Genomic DNA, 19,488 nt, shown 5'->3' with positions numbered 1-19,488 from the left:
AGTCTGTTCCACATTTTCACAGCTCTTACTGTGAAAAAACCTTTCCGTATTTGGAGGTGAAATCTCTTTTCCTCTAGACGTAAAGAGTGCCCCCTTGTCCTCAGTGATGACCGTAAAGTGAATAACTCAACACCAAGTTCACTGTATGGACCTCTTATATATTTGTACATGTTGATCATATCCCCCCTAATTCTCCTCTTCTCAAGAGTGAATAGATTTAGTTCTTCTAATCTTTCCTCATAGCTGAGCTCCTCCATGCCTCTTATCAGTTTGGTTGCTCTTCTCTGCACTTTCTCCAGTTCTCCTATATCCTTTTTGAGAACTGGTGCCCAAAACTGAACTGCATATTCCAGATGAGGTCTTACTAATGATTTGTACAGGGGCAAAATTATATCTCTGTCTCTGGAGTCCATACCTCTCTTAATACAAGAAAGGACTTTGCTCGCTTTGGAAACCGCAGCTTGGCATTGCATGCCATTATTGAGCTTATGATCAACTAAAACCCCCAGATCTTTCTCCACTACAGACCCCCCCAGTTGTACTCCCCCTAGTATGTATGATGCATGCATATTCTTAGCCCCCAAGTGCATAACTTTACATTTATCTACATTAAACCTCATCTGCCACTTAGTCGCCCAATCAGACAGAGCATTGAGGTCGGCTTGTAAATTGGAGACATCCTGTAAGGACGTTATTCCACTGCATAGCTTGGTGTCATCTGCAAAGACAGAAATGTTACTTTTGATCTCAGACCCAATATCATTTATAAATATATTGAAAAGTAAGGGTCCCAGCACTGAACCTTGGGGTACACCACTGATAACATTGGACCATTCAGAGTAAGAATCATTAACCACGACTCTCTGAATTCTGGCTTTCAGCCAGTTTTCTATCCATTTACAAACTGATATATCCAATCCTGTAGACCTTACCTTACACATGAGCCGTGTGTGCGGAACTGTATCGAACGCTTTTGCAAAATCCAAATATATCACGTCCACAGCCACGCCTCTGTCCAGGGTTTTACTTACCTCTTCATAAAAGGAAATCAGGTTTGTCTGACAACTTCTGTCTTTCATGAATCCATGTTGACTGCTGCTTAAATAGTTTTTTTCCAGCAAGAACTCATCCATGTGGTCTTTTATTAAACGTTCCAGTATCTTCCCAACTATAGAAGTTAAACTAACAGGTCTATAGTTACTTGGTAAAGACTTTGTTCCCTTTTTAAATATGGGCACCACATTGGCCCTGCGCCAATCCAGTGGTACTATTCCTGTCTTTAATGAGTCCCTAAATATTAGATACAGTGGCTTTGAAATGACAGAGCTCAACTCACCTAGGATTCGTGGGTGGATGCCATCAGGTCCAGGTGCTTTATCCACCTTTATTCTGTCTAAATATTTCTGGACCATATCACTTTTGAGCCATTGTGGATTTGGGGCTGTGTCACTCCCACCCCCATTTTGGACATGAGCTCCCCCATGCTCCATTGTATACACAGAGCTGAAGAAAACATTTAATAAATCTGCCTTCTCTTTGTCCCCAGTCACCCACTCTAGATTATTTTGTAAGGGGCCTACATGCTCAGACTTCACCTTTTTACTATTAATATATTTAAAGAATTTTTTGGGGTTTGTCCTACTATCTTTTGCAATCTGTCGTTCGTTTTGAATTTTTGCATCCTTGATTTCCTTTTTGCATATCCTGTTATATTCTTTGTAACATTTAAACAACACTAGTGTTCCTTCATTTTTATATTTTTTAAAAGCTACTTTCTTATTGTTTATAGCTTTTTTAACTTTGACCGTGAGCCACATAGGTTTTATTTTTAGCCTTTTAAACTTATTGCCCATGGGAACATACTTTGCAGTGAGGTTCCACACAGTCTTTTTGAAGAATTCCCATTTCTGTTCTGTGTTCATATGTGCCAATAGTCCCTCCCAGTCCAAGTCCTGGAGAGCAGCCCTCATCCTTGGAAAATTTGCTCTCTTAAAATTTAGTGTTTTAATATTTCCTGTATGTATTTCTTGCTTATAGTTAACATTAAATGAAATCATGTTATGATCACTGCTACCCAGGTGTTCCTTTATCTGAACATTAGTAATAAGCTCTGCATGGTTTGAGATTATCAGGTCCAACAGAGCATCATTCCTAGTTGGGGCCTCAATAAACTGCACCATAAAATTGTCCTGCAATAGGTTTTTAAATTTTTGTCCTTTAACTGTCCCAGAAGTGCCATTAATCCAGTCAATTTCTGGGTAGTTAAAATCCCCCATTATTATCACCGTCCCAGACCTTGCAGCCCTTTCCATCTGTGCAAGGAGCTGAGTCTCCACCTCCTCATTAACATTGGGTGGTTTATAACAAACTCCAATGATTAATTTTGAACTACGCACATCTGTATGCAGTTCCACCCATAATGCTTCAGCCTCATCACACGCTCCATCAACCAGGTTCTCTTTCACGCTTGCTTTGAGGTCACTTCTCACATAGAGACAGACCCCTCCACCTTTCCTTTTTACCCTGTCTTTCCGAAAGAGAGCATAGCCAGGAATATTAATAGCCCAGTCATGTGAGGATTGAAGCCAAGTTTCAGCAATACCGATTACATCATAGCTCTCCTCATGCATCAGAGCTTCCAGCTCACCTGTTTTGCTTGGCAGACTTCTGGCATTGGTGAACAAACACTTAAATGTATTGTTACATTTTTCTCTGGTGTTTTTCATATAATTTATAGTAGTACAAATGGCACTATTATTTCCAATGGCTGTTTGCAACATGGGAACTTTCTTGTCACCTGCCATAACCCTCCCCCCATCTATCCCCATTCCACTCTCCATTAATGTCTGACCACTAACTGACCTGTCTGCTCGATGTAATTCTAATTCACCCTCACTGCTTTATAAAAATATACACCCAAGTGTTCTGTATTTATAGGAAACAAAATTGGTACACGCAGACAATTTGTCCTCAACAGATATAGACCATAAGGGTTTGTTTACATCTCTGTTACTCTTGGAAAAGTGACCTGTGGTGGATTGCTTTTCAGACAGCAGTATGGGAGTGACTGACAGGCATTCAAGGGACATAGCGCCACCTGTTGAATCCCTGTTTGAGAGCTGAAGTGGGGTTTTGAATGGGTACCACGTGAAGACGTACTCTGCCCGATGAACGAGACAGGGAGATCGTTTTCATGCTACGGCATGTATACAATCCCATCCAGTGGTTTTAATGTACAGGAATAGTTGTGGGACTAAACAATATACTGCAAAGAAAAAGGGAGAATTCCTCTTTAAAATAAGAGCGTAATGGCTTTCAGACAAGGTTCTCTCTTTTTTTAATGCTTAAATATCTATAAAACACATGTAAACATTTAATACAAGAAGCACTGAGGACATGAAAGTATGCCGTACTTTTATGAAAAGTCAGCAATTCAATGCATCTTGTGTACAGCTGAAAAACCTAAAATCTTACTCTTCATGTCCATTTCTCATAACATCTGTATAAAGAGCTGGAGAAAGCCGTCGCTCTTGCTTGGAGCTCGTAACTTGCCGAGTTTAAAAATAGTAAATATGAAATCTTATGCAAAAATATATACAATTTACGCAATTAGCTCCCCTTTATACCTTTCTGTTCTGGTCACTGCCCATTATGTCATGCATTAAAGTGGAAGTTTAGTCATAAAATGTATTAAAAGTGATAGTAGAGGCAAAACAGAATAAATAATAAACAAACATGTCATACTTACCTGCTCTGTAGAGCAGTTTTGCACATAGCAGCCCCGATTCTCCTCCTCACGGGTCTCCCGCCTGCATTCGTTGTTCCTCCCTCCTGCAGGAGTGTCCCCAGAGCAAGCAGCTTGCAATGGGGGCACCCAAGCAGGTGCGCTCCTGAGCCGCTGCTCCGCGTGTCCATTCAAACAGGATGCTGCAGCACGACCCCGCCCCCTCTCCCCCCTCATTGGCTCACTGGCTGTGATTGACAGCAGCGGGAGCCAATGGCTCAGCCAAGAAGGATAAGGAGTCCACAGAGAGCTGATGCTCTTGTGCACATCGCTGGATCAAAAGGGAGCTCAGGTAAGTATTGAGGGGGGGGGGGGGGATTAACCTTCATGCTTGAGCATTTAGAACCACCAAGTCCTGCTAGATCACTTCAGTCTGGCTCCTTGGATGTAAAACATAAAAAATAAGCGACTATACTGTGTAAAATCCAGCAATACACTGCCTCATCCTGCTCTGCTGCTCTTTAGGAACTGTGCCAAATTTGTAGAGGCTGGCAGCCTAAAGATTACTGCTGCTCAGGGGCTCTGGACTTCAAACTGGCAGCCTCCAGCAAGAATGCTTGCTAAAGAACATTACTTTTTAATCAAGTTATTATGGGTAAAGTTCTGCTTTAACGTAAGTTGCATTAACGAAGTCCATTAATTTTAAGCATAATATATATATATGTGGAGGGACCCTTGTTAAAAAAAAATAAAAAAAATAATACACTTTACTTTCTTTCCTATTAAGCAAATCTTGCATCAGACAATGCAGAAAAATATCCCGACAGTGGGAGCTTATACACCATGCAGTATCTATGCATCCATTGCAAGGGGGTCTTATTTATATACAAGAGGCAGCACAGTGGTGTAGCGGTTAGCACTTTCACCTAGCAGCAAAAGGGTCACTGGTTCGGATCCCGACCACGACACCATCTGCTTGGAGTTTCCTCCCACACTCCAAAGACATGCTGGTAGGTTAATTGGATCCTGGCCAAATTGGCCTAGTATATATGTGTGTACGACTGTGTGTCCCAAGCTTGTGAAGATCCTACGGGGTAAATGACCGCACCAGCCAGGAAGACACTGGCTGCAAAAAGCGCCTAGAGGCGACTCAGTTCGCACGTGTAGCGCTATACAAGTCATTCATTCATTCATTCACGAGGAAAAAAAAGATAGTTGCTATAAATGTATTTAGCTAGAGTTTGGCTTTAATTTGTTGGCCAATTACATCTAAATCTGGTAGCACATCTAATGTCCTGTACACACGAGTGGAATTTCCGTCAAGACAGACAGAATTCCGCTCAAGCTTGGCTTGCATACACACGGTCACACAAAAGTTCTGAGCGTTAAGAACGCGGTGACATACAACCCTTACGGCGAGGCGAGAAAAATAAGTTCAATGCTTCCGAGCATGCGTCGAATGGTTTCCAAACACGCATGTTTTTTTTCCCCATCGGAATTCCATACAGACGAACGGATCTTCTGATAGGATTTTTTTTTTTTTTTTTTTAAACGGAAAAAAAAATCCCAACAGAGAACCTGCTCTCTATCAAAAGTCCATCGGGAAAAAGTCAGATGGGGCATATACACGGTCGAAATATCCGATGAAAAGCTCCCATCAGACTTTTTACATCGGAAATTCCGACTGTATGTACGCGGCATAACACTACCCTTTCTCCAGACTGAAAATGCTGCTATCCAAAGAAGTCTCTGTTGCTCCTCCATATGAGGGAGACACCCAAAGACAGGTGGAGGGCTACCGACCAGATTACCAGGTGAAAAACAAATGGGGGGGGGGGGGGTGGTGAAGCTCAGGAGTAGAAATCAAGGCTCAGATGCCTGGATAAAAGAAGTGTGGCGCGTAAACAATAATTTTTTTGTATAACATAGAATAAATTAATCTTCCACAATTAGGTCACACGATTCTACTATCCTCTTTCCTTTGTCGCGAGTCACAACCCAGGAGGGATCACTGCAGAGGCTCAGGCGGATATGGGGACAAACCAAATCAGTCAACAGGCATAAGGCAAGGAGTAATACGTTGTCAGTCAAGGCGAGGCACAGATTTCACCGACTGGTTGTGCCTCCGGAAAAGGGAGTAGCCGCTCCAAGTGGGAACCCAGATGAATATCCTCCGTTAGCAGTCAGGTTTTATTTTGCTGTGACTTGTAGTGCTGTCCTTTTAATAAAAGGCTACAATTTGTTCAGAGTGCGGCTGTCCAGAGACAATTTTTGTTCCTGCTTTGGTTGTGCCTCCGGTAAACTTCCCAACTCAGGATGGCACGGAAGTAGCAGAACAGCAGGAAATTTACTGTGGAACCACCACTACAGCCCCAGCAACCATTAGGCTGACCATAGATGGATCGCAATCCAATCCATGTGTGGCCGTGTCTATTTGACAGAAGTTGTGTGTACGATCTTCTGGGACCTGTGATGTGTCCCAGAAGACCTCAGAGAGGGAGGTGGGGAGAGGAGAACTTTACATTTGGAACGAAGAGGGAGCGGGTACCTGTCAAAACTAGGTACCCGTTCTCTCGCCCCCAAAGAAAAATTAGATGGTAAACGAGGCAAAAAAGGGCTTAAAGCGGAACTTTCTTTTGGGTGGAGCTCCACTTTAAGGCTGGGAACATCAAAACCAAGGGGTAAAATCTCACAAATGCTAGCAAAGCTAGAACTGAAATAGAAACATGTGCAATGATGATGACAGATATATCCGTTACTAAACACCTTGTAGGTGGGTCCGTATTTCTTAGGGATTGTTTATGCACATTGGCCAATGCAGGATGATCTGAGGCTCTTGGTATGTGAAATTCTCAGGGACCACCTACACAGCAATGAATAAAAGACGTGAGTGCCGCTTTAAGGCGTCCGATGATCCCTATTTACAAAGACAGCTCTGTACTTGGCCCCTTCCCCATTCCAAAACCTTTTATCCTTTGGCCTCCCACACAGTACAACACAGATAACAAGGACAGAGCTGCCAAAACACAGTTTAGAAAAGGGAGGCCGTATCAGTTTATCAAAACTATTTTAGCCGAAGAAAATAAAATACCTGAGAGCACAACTATTCAGTATTTAAAAACTCTGCCATAATACTAATATCAGAAAGGCGGATCTATTTGTGTTGTAGGCGTTTTATGCATCCTCCATTTTTGTGTGGGGCTTTTAAGAACAGACAAGTTTTTCTCATTACAGAAATTCCATCCCTAGACCTAGATATTTGGGTCCTGACCAATCATTTAGAAATACTGATACGTATTATCCTCACACACCGGGCTCTATGTGAGCGACCAGGGGTCTCCAAAACCTTTCAATACGAGCGCCACATTGTAAAAAATAAATAAATAATAATAATATTTGCGGGCTGATACAAAAGTCAGGTTTATAAATTAATGTTTTATGTGGATCCGATTTGTCATCAGCATAAGATTCCGAACAAAAGAGAAAACTTTAGTAACACAAAGCAAAGTCCCACCTTACATCAGTATCCCTGTCCCCATCAGAGCCCCATTTACATCAGTGCCTCCCATCAGATCCCCATTTAGATTAGTGCGTGCGCAACCCCACCACAGTCCCTCCCTTACATCAGTTAGGGCTCATTTACATCGACTTTAATACACATTAAAGCGCCTAACGCTTCAACATGCTTTTTTGATGGGTTTTAATGCCTCAGCGACGCTTTTTTGAAGCTTTACTAAAGCCTGGCAAATACTGTGCGTGTGTGTTGATTTTCAATTTGTTTTAAAGGGAGCAGATCCCCCGCTCAGTAGTAACCCCCTAGCTCTGCTGACGCCCCGCTCAGTAGTAACCCCCTAGCTCTGCTGACGCCCCACTCAGAAGCAACTCCCCTAGCTCTGCTGACGTCCCGCTCAGAAGCAACCCCCCTAGCTCTGCTGACGCCCCGCTCAGTAGTAACCCCCTAGCTCTGCTGACGCCCCGCTCAGTAGTAACCCCCTAGCTCTGCTGACGCCCCGCTCAGTAGTAACCCCCTAGCTCTGCTGACGCCCCGCTCAGTAGTAACCCCCTAGCTCTGCTGACGTCCCGCTCAGAAGCAACCCCCCTAGCTCTGCTGACGCCCCGCTCAGAAGCAACTCCCCTAGCTCTGCTGACGCCCCACTCAGAAGCAACTCCCCTAGCTCTGCTGACGTCCCGCTCAGAAGCAACCCCCCTAGCTCTGCTGACGCCCCGCTCAGAAGCAACTCCCCTAGCTCTGCTGACGCCCCACTCAGAAGCAACTCCCCTAGCTCTGCTGACGTCCCGCTCAGAAGCAACCCCCCTAGCTCTGCTGACGCCCCGCTCAGTAGTAACCCCCTAGCTCTGCTGACGCCCCACTCAGAAGCAACTCCCCTAGCTCTGCTGACGTCCCGCTCAGAAGCAACCCCCCTAGCTCTGCTGACGCCCCGCTCAGTAGCAACCCCCCTAGCTCTGCTGACTCCCCGCTCAGTAGTAACCCCCTAGCTCTGCTGACGCCCCGCTCAGTAGTAACCCCCTAGCTCTGCTGACGCCCCGCTCAGTAGTAACCCCCTAGCTCTGCTGACGCCCCGGCTCAGTAGTAACTCCCTAGCTCTGCTGACGCCCCGCTCAGTAGCAACCCCCCTAGCTCTGCTGACGCCCCGTTCAGAAGCAACCCCCCTAGCTCTGCTGACGCCCCGTTCAGAAGCAACCCCCCTAGCTCTGCTGACGCCCCGCTCAGTAGTAACCCCCTAGCTCTGCTGACGCCCCTCTCAGAAGAAACTCCCCTAGCTCTGCTGACTTCCCGCTCAGAAGCAACCCCCCTAGCTCTGCTGACGCCCCGCTCAGTAGCAACTCCCCTAGCTCTGCTGACGCCCCACTCAGAAGCAACTCCCCTAGCTCTGCTGACGCCCCGCTCAGAAGCAACCCCCCTAGCTCTGCTGACGCCCCGCTCAGTAGTAACCCCCTAGCTCTGCTGACGCCCCACTCAGAAGCAACCCCCCCTAGCTCTGCTGACGCCCCGCTCAGTAGTAACCCCCTAGCTCTGCTGACGCCCCACTCAGAAGCAACTCCCCTAGCTCTGCTGACGTCCCGCTCAGAAGCAACCCCCCTAGCTCTGCTGACGCCCCGCTCAGTAGCAACCCCCCTAGCTCTGCTGACGCCCCGCTCAGTAGTAACCCCCTAGCTCTGCTGACGCCCCGCTCAGTAGCAACCCCCCTAGCTCTGCTGACGCCCCGCTCAGTAGTAACCCCCTAGCTCTGCTGACGCCCCGCTCAGTAGCAACCCCCCTAGCTCTGCTGACGCCCCGTTCAGAAGCAACCCCCCTAGCTTTGCTGACGCCCCGTTCAGAAGCAACCCCCCTAGCTCTGCTGACGCCCCGCTCAGTAGTAACCCCCTAGCTCTGCTGACGCCCCTCTCAGAAGCAACTCCCCTAGCTCTGCTGACTTCCCGCTCAGAAGCAACCCCCCTAGCTCTGCTGACGCCCCGCTCAGTAGCAACCCCCAGAGGTCTGCTGACGCCCCGCTCAGTAGTAACCCCCCTAGTTCTGCTGACCCCACTAGCTTTGGGGGAGAAGTGGTGACTGTGCACATCAGCTGCAGGCCAGTTAAAAAACTTGTAGCAGGCCACATGTGGTCCACAGGCCATTGTTTGGAGACCACAAAAAAAATTGAGAGAATCCATGGCATGACGCCACAAGTTGTATGGTATCAGTAGGATTGAGGCACGTTCTTTATATTGTGGATATGAACTATCCGATTAGACACAAAGCAGTCCCATCCAATGGTTGCCCCTTCAACAGTCAGCAAATTGCAGGGAGCCAGAAAGATATTAACACATAATAATAATAATAATAATATTATTATTATTATAAATTATTCTTCAGCATTTATATAGTGTCAACAGTTTACGCAGCGCTTTACAATATAAAAAGGGAGACATTTCAGTTATAATACAAGAGGATTAAGAGGGCCCTGCTCATAAGAGCTTACAATCCAATAGGGTGAGGCAGGTGGTACAAAAGGTTGCAACTGTGTGAAATGAGCGGATGGAAGTGGTAAAAAAAGGTTAGAGACGTGATAGGCTTCCCTGAAGAGATGAGTTTTCAGGGATTGCCTGAAGGTAGCAAGAGTAGGGGATAGCAGGACAGGTTGAGGTAGCGAGTTCCAGAGGATGGGCGAGGCTCTGGAGAAATCCTGGAGATGAGCATGGGAGGAGGGGGATGAGAGAGCTTGAGTGTAGGAGGTCTTAAGAAGAGCGGAGAGGACGGTTTGAGTGATATTTGGAGACAAGATTGATGATGTAGCTCGGGGCAGAGGTGTGAATGGCTTTGTATGTTGTGGTTACTATTTTAAAACGTAATTAGCTGGGCGATTGGGATTCATACAGATAAATCAAAATGAGAATAACAAATGTATGTACTTCTATAGTCTAAACTGGAGTATATTAGCTAAAGATCTTGTCAATAAATTGGTACATAGTATTTATTGGATCTTGTTGCTCCTTACTCCTGAATATCTAGTTTAGCATTTATTCCACTGTAAGAGGAAGAGCTTTGTAACTACTCAATAGGAAGTTACAAACACTTATAAACATGTCACATTAAATCAATTATTAGCAAGTTTATTGACCTCCAAGCTTCCTCTCGGCCCTCATGCATTATGGGAAACAACATTTATGTTGAATAAGCTCAGGCAAAACAATAGGTTTTCCTCTGGAAATCACTGCAGAAGAATTCAATGAACAGCTGTGAACATTATCACACAATCACCTCATGTAATATTGGTCTCCATGGAGAATTACGGCTTTGGTTACAATACACAAAGGAGGTTAGATTTGTTAGTATATAAAGAGAACAATTTTTTTATTTAATAAAAGTGTAATATATATATATATATATATATATATATATATATATATACACATACACACACACACACACACACACACACACACACACACACACACACACACACACACACACACACACACCAGTATCAAAATGGGTTCATTACAATGAACCTAGACCACTGCCACCATCACACAGAATGTGATTAAACAGTCGCAGAAGGGAACATTTAACCATTGAGGGAAAAAAAAACGCAAACATGGGTTGGCCTCAAAAATCCAACCTAGACAATTCTTGCACCAAATACCTGCCAATTTACTTATTCCAGAATCTAGTTAAGTAATGTGCTCAAATAGTGTTTAACTTCTTCAACCTTTGATATTGCTGACAAAAGTCCCTTCTGTTTATATCCTTCGATTAGCCTTTCAACCTTTCCACTTCAGGGAACTCTTAATAAATTTATCAAAGGTTTGTGGCAAAAATGCCTCTTAGAATGGTAATCAGTAGGAAGAATGCCACCCTTACAGACAACTAAAAAGGTAATTGGTGTCATTCTGCTGGCATTGCCAAGTGGCGTTGCCCCAGGATTATGCGGGCACCATCAAATGGGAGGAGGTCAATCAACCACAGCTCGAAAAAAGCCCTAGCAACATCTGGAGAGACCCTAGGGTTCCACAGAATACTGGTTGAGAATGGCTACCTTAGACCAGCCTTTTTCAACCAGGGTGCCTTCTGGATTCTTGGAAAAATTTCAAAATATTTGCTACAAATTGTTTTTATAGTGCAGCATTGGCACCCTGGGCACTGTTCAAGTCGGCCATTCGCAATCCTGACAACCAATGACATCCGTGATTGATAAGGTCAGGTTCCTCTACAGCAGGTGTATCCAAACTTTCGAAACAAAGGAAGTTTTCTACTCTTCAAACTTTAGCAGGACCTGACTGTAGCCACTGAGAGTAGAAAATGCCCTGGCATCAGTGGGAGTAAACAATGCCATGGGCTTGGTAGGTCAATGTGAGTACTAAAAATTACATCATTGGCAAGATTAGTGCTCCATCATTGGTGTCAGTGGAAGGAATGATGCCTCATATCATAAGTAGCAAGTACCTATAATATATACAGTACAGACCAAAAGTTTGGACACACCTTCTCATTCAAAGAGTTTTCTTAATTTTTATGACTATGAAAATTGTACATTCACACTGAAGGCATCAAAACTATGAATTAACACATGTGGAATTATACATAACAAAAAAGTGTGAAACAACTGAAAATATATTTCATATTTTAGGTTCTTCAAAGTAGCCACCTTTTGCTTTGATTAGTGCTTGGCACACTCTTGGCATTCTCTTGATGAGCTTCAAGAGGTAGTCACCTGGCGCAGCACCCCATCACTCTCCTTCTTGGTCAAATAGCCCTTACACAGCCTGGAGGTGTGTTTGGGGTCATTGTCCTGTTGAAAAATAAATGATGGTCCAACTAAACGCAAACCGGATGGAATAGCATGCCGCTGCAAGATGCTGTGGTAGCCATGCTGGTTTAGTATGCCTTCAATTTTGAATAAATCCCCAACAGTGTCACCAGCAAAGCACCCCCACACCATCACACCTCCTCCTCCTCCATGCTTCACGGTGGGAACCAGGAATGTAGAGTCCATCCGTTCACCTTTTCTGCGTCGCACAAAGACACGGGGGTTGGAACCAAAGATCTCAAGTTTGGACTCATCAGACCAAAGCACAGATTTCCACTGGTCTAATGTCCATTCCTTGTCTTCTTTATTCCAAACAAGTCTCTGCTTGTTTCCTTTCTTTAGCAGTGGTTTCCTAGCAGATATTCTACCATGAAGGCCTTATTCACACAGTCTCCTCTTACCAGTTCTAGAGATGTGTCTGCTGCAAAAGGTGGCTACTTTGAAGAACCTAGAATATGAAATATATTTTCAGTTGTTTCACACTTTTTTGTTATGTATAATTCCACATGTGTTAATTCATAGTTGTGATGCCTTCAGTGTGAATCTACAATTTTCATAGTCATGAAAATAAAGAAAACTCTTTGAATGAGAAGGTGTTTCCAAACTTTTGGTCTGTACTGTAAGTGGAAGGGATAGTGCCCCAGGGGCCCAGATAATGGCCACATCCAGCCCATGGGCCACAGTTTGGAGACCTCTGCTGTACAGCAGCCTTGTTTACCCCTCCCTTGCCCCCATCCGTCAGCACTGAGGTCGCATTAGCAGGAAGAAGAGAAACTGAGGGAAAAGAGAACTACTACTGAAGCCCTGTACACACAGCCGGGAAAAAAAAACGTTGGTTTTCCTGACAGGATTCCTGGCAAGTTTTTCTTGCAAAGATGTGCATACAGACGGCCATTCAAAAGAACCGCCGTTCTTTTGAATGGCAAGAACGGGGTGACGTCATCGACTACGACGAGCCGGTGCTCGTCACATTCGATGCCGTCGCCGCCATCTTGCTACACCCCACACTATGCCTTGTATACTACCGCGCATGTGAAGGCTTGTCGAGAATGCGCAAGTTTACCGTCGGACAGGTAAACATACAGACGGCCGCTGAGAAAATAGAGAGCAGGTTCCATTTGGCCATGAATAAGCACTGACCAAGTGTGAAACGCATTGGCTGTATATGATTCTTGCTGTGTATTTGTGGTGTCTGCCTATGTTTCTTCAATAGACAACTCAAGAGTTCTTTGGTGTGTGGCCGTCCATCCGTCTTTTGCCACTTTTCATTGCCTAGTGCATTTGCCAGCACCCATATTCACCTGGACCTATCCACGATTGCACTCGGGACTTCCTTGGAGCGGTGAACCCCATCTCGCTCTTTTCTCTATTTTCCCGTTGGGATTCCTGGCTGTTTTCCTGACAGGAAAACTGTTAGGGAGCATACACACGGCCGAGATTCCCGGCCAAATGCTCTCCTGACGGGAAAACCGGTCGCGTGTACGAGGCTTGAGTATCAGTTTGCAAAGGTGGGGAAATAAATCACCTCTAATGTTGGGTGGCCCAAGTGTGTGGATGTTGTTGCAATACGTAAAACTATTCGTTTTTTAGAATGGGGTGCTTAAAGAATTATAATTCTCCACAAAGGGTTTCACAAAAAATAAAAAAAAAAAAATAAAAAGGGGGAAGTATGGGGAACACTGCCTTAGACAATTGGACTCCAGGATTGGACTGGCCCTTGAATTTTACCAGAATCTGTCAACCAGTACATGCCAAGTCGCCAACATCTCAACTAAAAATCCCTACTTTACTCAACTTCTGCCCAAACCAAAGTCTTGGCTTTTATTTAAAAAACACAGAGAAGTCATTAAATATTATACTGTAAGCAGGGGAGGGTTTAAAATAACACACTCACTATACTAGGAAAACTAAAGTGCCCAACACAGGGGTCAGCCCCCCAATCATTTGCTGGCTTCAAGAAACGCTCAAATAAAAGGTTTTCGAAGAACCTATATACACACACTGGCCCAGATTCAAAGAGATTTGCTCTTTTTTTGCGGAGGCACAGGGCAACGATTTTGCCCTGCGCCCCCGCAAATTTGCGCCGCTGCCCTCGATTCATGGAGCAGTAGCTCCGTAAATTGCCCGGCTTAAGTGCGCGCAATGTAAATGATCCCGCCGGGGGCGGGAATCATTTAAATTAGGCGCGTTCCCGCGCCGATCGTAAAGCGCATGCTCCGTCGGGAAACCTATGGTTACACAGGCGCAATTGCTTCTTGAATCTGGGCCACTGGCATTAAAAACAGAGCACTTGCTGTACATTTCAGAAAATGACCACGTTTAGTCCAGAGCTTCCACCGTCAAACATTAGGCACCTTCCAATAGTGTACGCCCAGATCACTGAAAAATTCAGCAGCACGATGCCTAAACCAAACATCTGCAGTCAGATCTATAATCATATCCATTTGCTGCTTTACAAAATGAACTTTCCTAGCCTCTGTTTGATCCGCAGTTGCCATGGTGCTGCACATTTGATGGCTTGACAGTTTGGGTGAGAGCACAAGAAACTGACAGTTACCATTGATGCCATGCCTTGAAAATAACAGGTTTTGGAAAAACAGTCAAATCTGTTCATTTAGTTCCACTTTAAAATAAAGAATTGGAAGATACTGCAATAATAAATAAGCATTGCAAGTGTGGCATCTGGATAAAGATATTTTCCTTGGCAGTTAAAGAAGAACAGCATTTTTAATTTTCCCCATGCAATGGGGCTGCGCCTGCACTGTATGGGTTATCTGCTCATTTCTGTCTAGGGCAGTGATGGCGAATCTTGGCACCCCAGATGTTTTTGAACTACATTTCCCATGATGCTCATGCACACTGCAGTGTAGTTGAGCATCATGGGAAATGTAGTTCCAAAACATCTGGGGTGCCAAGGTTCGCCATCACTGGTCTAGGGGGATTTCAGAGCGGCGATAAACTTACCTGACCTGGCGATCCTCTAAGCACAAGACCGATCCCTGCCACCCCCTGCACACTAGCAGTCTTGTGAAAGGACTGTTCCTGACGTCATCACGTCCATAGACCAGCTCTGAACGTGAGGACATCAGGAACAGTCCACCGCTGGATATGGGGGGGGAGACATGGTTTTCCAGAGGATCGGGTAAAGTCTTTCAGTGCGCCCCTGGACAAAACGAGCAATTGTGGGCACAGCCCCTCTGCATGGGAGTAAAAAAAAGTCATGGAGTTCTGCTTTAAAGAAGGGAAGTACCTATAATGCAGCAATGAAGGCAAGGATAAAAGGATGAAAATCTCAACACGAAGGTCCAAGGTTTGGCCCAAGTATAGATAGCTAGAAGATTGCTCCATGATTGGAAGCTCCAATGATCAGGGTCCTCGGGATCCTCCTGTATTGTAACTGTACCGTCTGCCCTCATGTTGTAAAGTGCAAACTGTTGGCGCTATATAAATCCTGTATAATAATTGCTAAATGTCCACTAGAGGGAATAAGTATTGCATGGGATCAATACCTGGATTTTATATATATTTTTAGATTCACATTTACTAGCAGACCAAGCTAGATAACAATTATCCCTGTAACACCGACAGGGTTTTTATCATATAGCTAGATTCCCCCCTCCCCCTTTTTAGTAAAAATGTTTTGTTACAGTAAATGCTGAACAAGCGTTTCCTAGAGGTAAGCTTTAAATTGTTTGAAGACTAGGGGACCTTAAATTGACACAACAGCACTATGCCACTGCTGAACATAATCCACTGCCAGGATCAAAATGTAATAACACTGCATTATATTAAAGGGGTTGATCAGCCCCTCATTGGTGCGGGGGGGGGGAGATCAGCCCCTCATTGGTGGGGGGGGGGGAGATCAGCCCCTCATTGGTGGGGGGGGGGAGGAGATCAGCCCCTTGGTGGGGGGGGGGGGGGGAGATCAGCCCCTCATTGGTGCGGGGGGGGGGGAGATCAGCCCCTCATTGGTGCGGGGGGGGGGAGATCAGCCCCTCATTGGTGGGGGGGGGAGAGATCAGCCCCTCATTGGTGGGGGGGGGGAGATCAGCCCCTCATTGGTGGGGGGGGGAGAGATCAGCCCCTCATTGGTGCGGGGGGGGAGATCAGCCCCTCATTGGTGGGGGGGGGGGGGAGGAGATCAGCCCCTCATTGGTGGGGGGGGGGAGATCAGCCCCTCATTGGTGGGTGGGGGGGAGATCAGCCCCTCATTGGTTGGGGTTAAGTTCAGCCCCTCATTGGTTGGGGGGGGGGAGGAGATCAGCCCCTCATTGGTGGGGGGGAGGAGATCAGCCCCTCATTTGTGGGAGGGGGAGGAGGAGATCAGCCCCTCATTTGTGGGAGGGGGAGGAGGAGATCAGCCCCTCATTGGTGGGGGGGGAGATCAGCCCCTCATTGGTGGGGGGGGAGGAGATCAGCCCCTCATTGGTGGTGGGGGGGGGAGGAGGAGATCAGCCCCTCATTGGTGGGGGGGGAGGAGATCAGCCCCTTGGTGGGGGGGGGGGATCAGCCCCTCATTGGTGGGGGGGGGAGATCAGCCCCTCATTGGTGGGGGGGAAGTTCAGCCCCTCATTGGTGGGGGGGGGGAGATCAGCCCCTCATTGGTGGGGGGGGAAGTTCAGCCCCTCATTGGTGGGGGGGGGGAGGAGATCAGCCCCTCATTGGTGGGGGGGAGGAGATCAGCCCCTCATTGGTGGGGAGGAGGAGGAGGAGATCAGCCCCTCATTGGTGGGGGGGGAGGAGGAGATCAGCCCCTCATTTGTGGGAGGGGGAGGAGATCAGCCCCTCATTGGTGGTGGGGGGGAGGAGATCAGCCCCTCATTGGTGGGGGGAGGAGGAGGAGATCAGCCCCTCAGTGGTGGGGGGGGGGATCAGCCCCTCATTGGTGGTGGGGGGGGAGATCAGCCCCTCATTGGTGGTGGGGGGGGGAGATCAGCCCCTCATTGGTGGTGGGGGGGGGGAGATCAGCCCCTCATTGGTGGTGGGGGGGGGGGGGGAGATCAGCCCCTCATTGGTGGTGGGGGGGGGGGATCAGCCCCTCATTGGTGGGGGGGGGATCAGCCCTTCATTGGTGGTGGGGGGGAGGATATTAGCCCCCTCATTGGTTGTGTTGGTTGGTTGTAGTGATCATCCTCTCATTGGCTGTGATCAGCCCCTCATTGGTGGGGGAGGAGATCAGCCCCTCATTGGTTGTGGTGGTTGGTTGGTTGGTTGGTTGGTTGTAGTGATCATCCTCTCATTGGCTGTGATCAGCCCGCTGTCACTGTGCTGTACACTCCTCTGCCCTCAGGTGATGAAGTGCACCCACTGTACAGGTAAGTACTCCTCCTCACACCGCTCTATCCAGAGATGATTGTATACCGAGCACTGGACAGTGTCTGGGGATGTCACAGGACAATGATAGCAGATGTGTGGCGCCTCGTTCATGCAGGTGACAGGATGCAAACTTCATCCACACACAACCAGTGCACCCCCCACAGACACCCACCCCGGTGCAGTCACGCGATAGGAGCCCAGTAATGACCCCTCCTCCTTACCTGCTCGGCGCTCACCTCCCCCGTGTCCCCGCACGTCCTCCCTCCGCTCCGCTCCCCAATCCTCTGCTCTTCTCGCCTCCCCGGCTTCCCTGCCAGCTGTCGTCACGTGGTGACAAGTTCTCCTCCACCACGCCCCCTTCCCATGTGCAGGGTGTGTGTGTATGTGTTGTTCGGAGAAGGCGTACAGGCATCCACATTCTCGGCCAATGAGATCCCCGAGGGAGGGGCGAAAACTCGGGCAACTAGCCAATAGCCGGACGGAGCCCAAGTATGAGAGGTCGTGCGCTTTTTCACAGGGCGCCGCCCCCCTTTCTTTGGATTGGGAGTGTTAACCGTTCACGCGCTGTCCTGCGATAGAGGGCTGCTGGGTATGCTGCCTGTGGCATGGACCATACAGGTGGATGCATCTCCATCCGGAGTTCTGACTGCTACATTATTATATCTGCTCTGCTTCATTGGCACTAGAAACTGGGCACTTTCACCCCCTTCCTACCCAGACCAATTTTCAGCTTTTACCGCTGTCACACATTGAATGACAATTGCGCGGTCATGCAACACTGTACACATATGAAATTCTCATCATTTGTTTCACACAAATAGAGCTTTCTTTTGGTGGTATTTAATCACCATTGGGGTTTTTATTTTTTGTTAAACAAATGAAAAAAAGGTGAACATTTGTGTGTTATAAAATTTTGCAAACAAGTAATTTTTCTCCATCATTGATGGGCACAGATAGGCTGCACTGGTGTGTGCTGATGAAGCTGCACTGATGGGCACTGATGTGCGCTGATGAGGATGCCCTGATGGGCATTGATAAGCACTGATGAGGCGGCACAGATAGGCTACACTGGTGTGTGCTGATGAAGCTGCACTGATGTGCGCTGATGAGGATGCCCTGATGGGCATTGATAAGCACTGATGAGGCGGCACTGATAGGATGCACTGATATGTGCTGAAGAGGCTGCACTGATGGGCACTGATGAGTCTGCACTTATAGGCTGCACTGATGAGGCTGCACTGATGAGCCATCAAACAAAATTGATGTCCTTTTTTTCCCACAAGTAGCGCTTTCTTTTGGTGGTATTTGATCACCTCTGCAGTTTTTATTTTTTGCTATAAACCAAAAAAGAGCGACAATTTAAAAAAAATGCAATGGGGTAGATTCAGGAAGCTTTTACGGCGGCGTATCTCCAGATACGCCGCCGTAATTTAAAATCTGCGCCGCGTATCGTTACGCCGATTCTCAAAGGCAGATACGCTAAAAAAATAGGCTTCCTCCGCCGACGTAACTTGAATGCGGCGGCGTAGAATTGTGTGCAATATTACGTTGGCCGCTAGGGGCGCTTCCGTTGTTTTCGGCGTAGAATATGCAAATTACCTAGATACGCCGATTCACAAACGTACATACGGCCGGCGCAATTTATTTACGTTGTTTACGTTAGGCTTTTTCGGCGTAAGGTTGCTCCTGCTATTAGGTGGCGCAGCCAATGTTAAGTATGGATGTCGTTCCCGCTTCGAAATTTGAATTTATTACGTCGTTTGCGTAAGTCGTTCGCGAATAGGGCTGGACTTAATTTACGTTCACGTCGAAAGCAATGATGATTTGCGTCGGAATTTCGAGCATGCGCACTGGGATTTTTTCACGAGCGGCGCATGAGCCGTTCGTAAAAAGCGTAAAATACGCGGGGTCAACCTAATTTGGATAAAACACGCCCCCTCAACATCATTTGAATGACGCGCGCTTACGCCGGCCCCATTTACGATACGCCGCCGTAAGTTAGGAGGCAAGTGCTTTGTGAATACAGCACTTGCCTCTCAAACGCCGTAAGAAGGGGCGCAGCTACCTGAATCCAGCCCAATATTTTTTACTTTTTGCTATAATAAATATCCCCAAAAATCTATATAAAAAAAATATTTT

The 19,488-nt window shown here is 46.8% G+C and overlaps 1 protein-coding gene across 1 annotated transcript in view; it reads right to left on the bottom strand.

The window, feature by feature from the left end:
- Positions 1-17,634, bottom strand: part of PPP2R3A (protein phosphatase 2 regulatory subunit B''alpha) — a 337,220-nt gene extending 319,586 nt beyond the window's left edge. The window contains exon 1 of the mRNA XM_040348693.1: positions 17,571-17,634. The gene's annotated coding sequence lies outside the window, so the exon portion shown is untranslated. The remainder of the gene's footprint in view (positions 1-17,570) is intronic.
- Between the last annotated feature and the right edge of the window lie 1,854 nt (positions 17,635-19,488).

The sequence above is a fragment of the Rana temporaria genome, chromosome 4 (assembly GCF_905171775.1).
Source record: "Rana temporaria chromosome 4, aRanTem1.1, whole genome shotgun sequence".
NCBI lineage: Eukaryota > Metazoa > Chordata > Amphibia > Anura > Ranidae > Rana > Rana temporaria.
The sequence above is the reverse complement of the archived record's forward strand: the minus strand, read 5'-3'. Positions and strand labels throughout refer to the sequence as shown.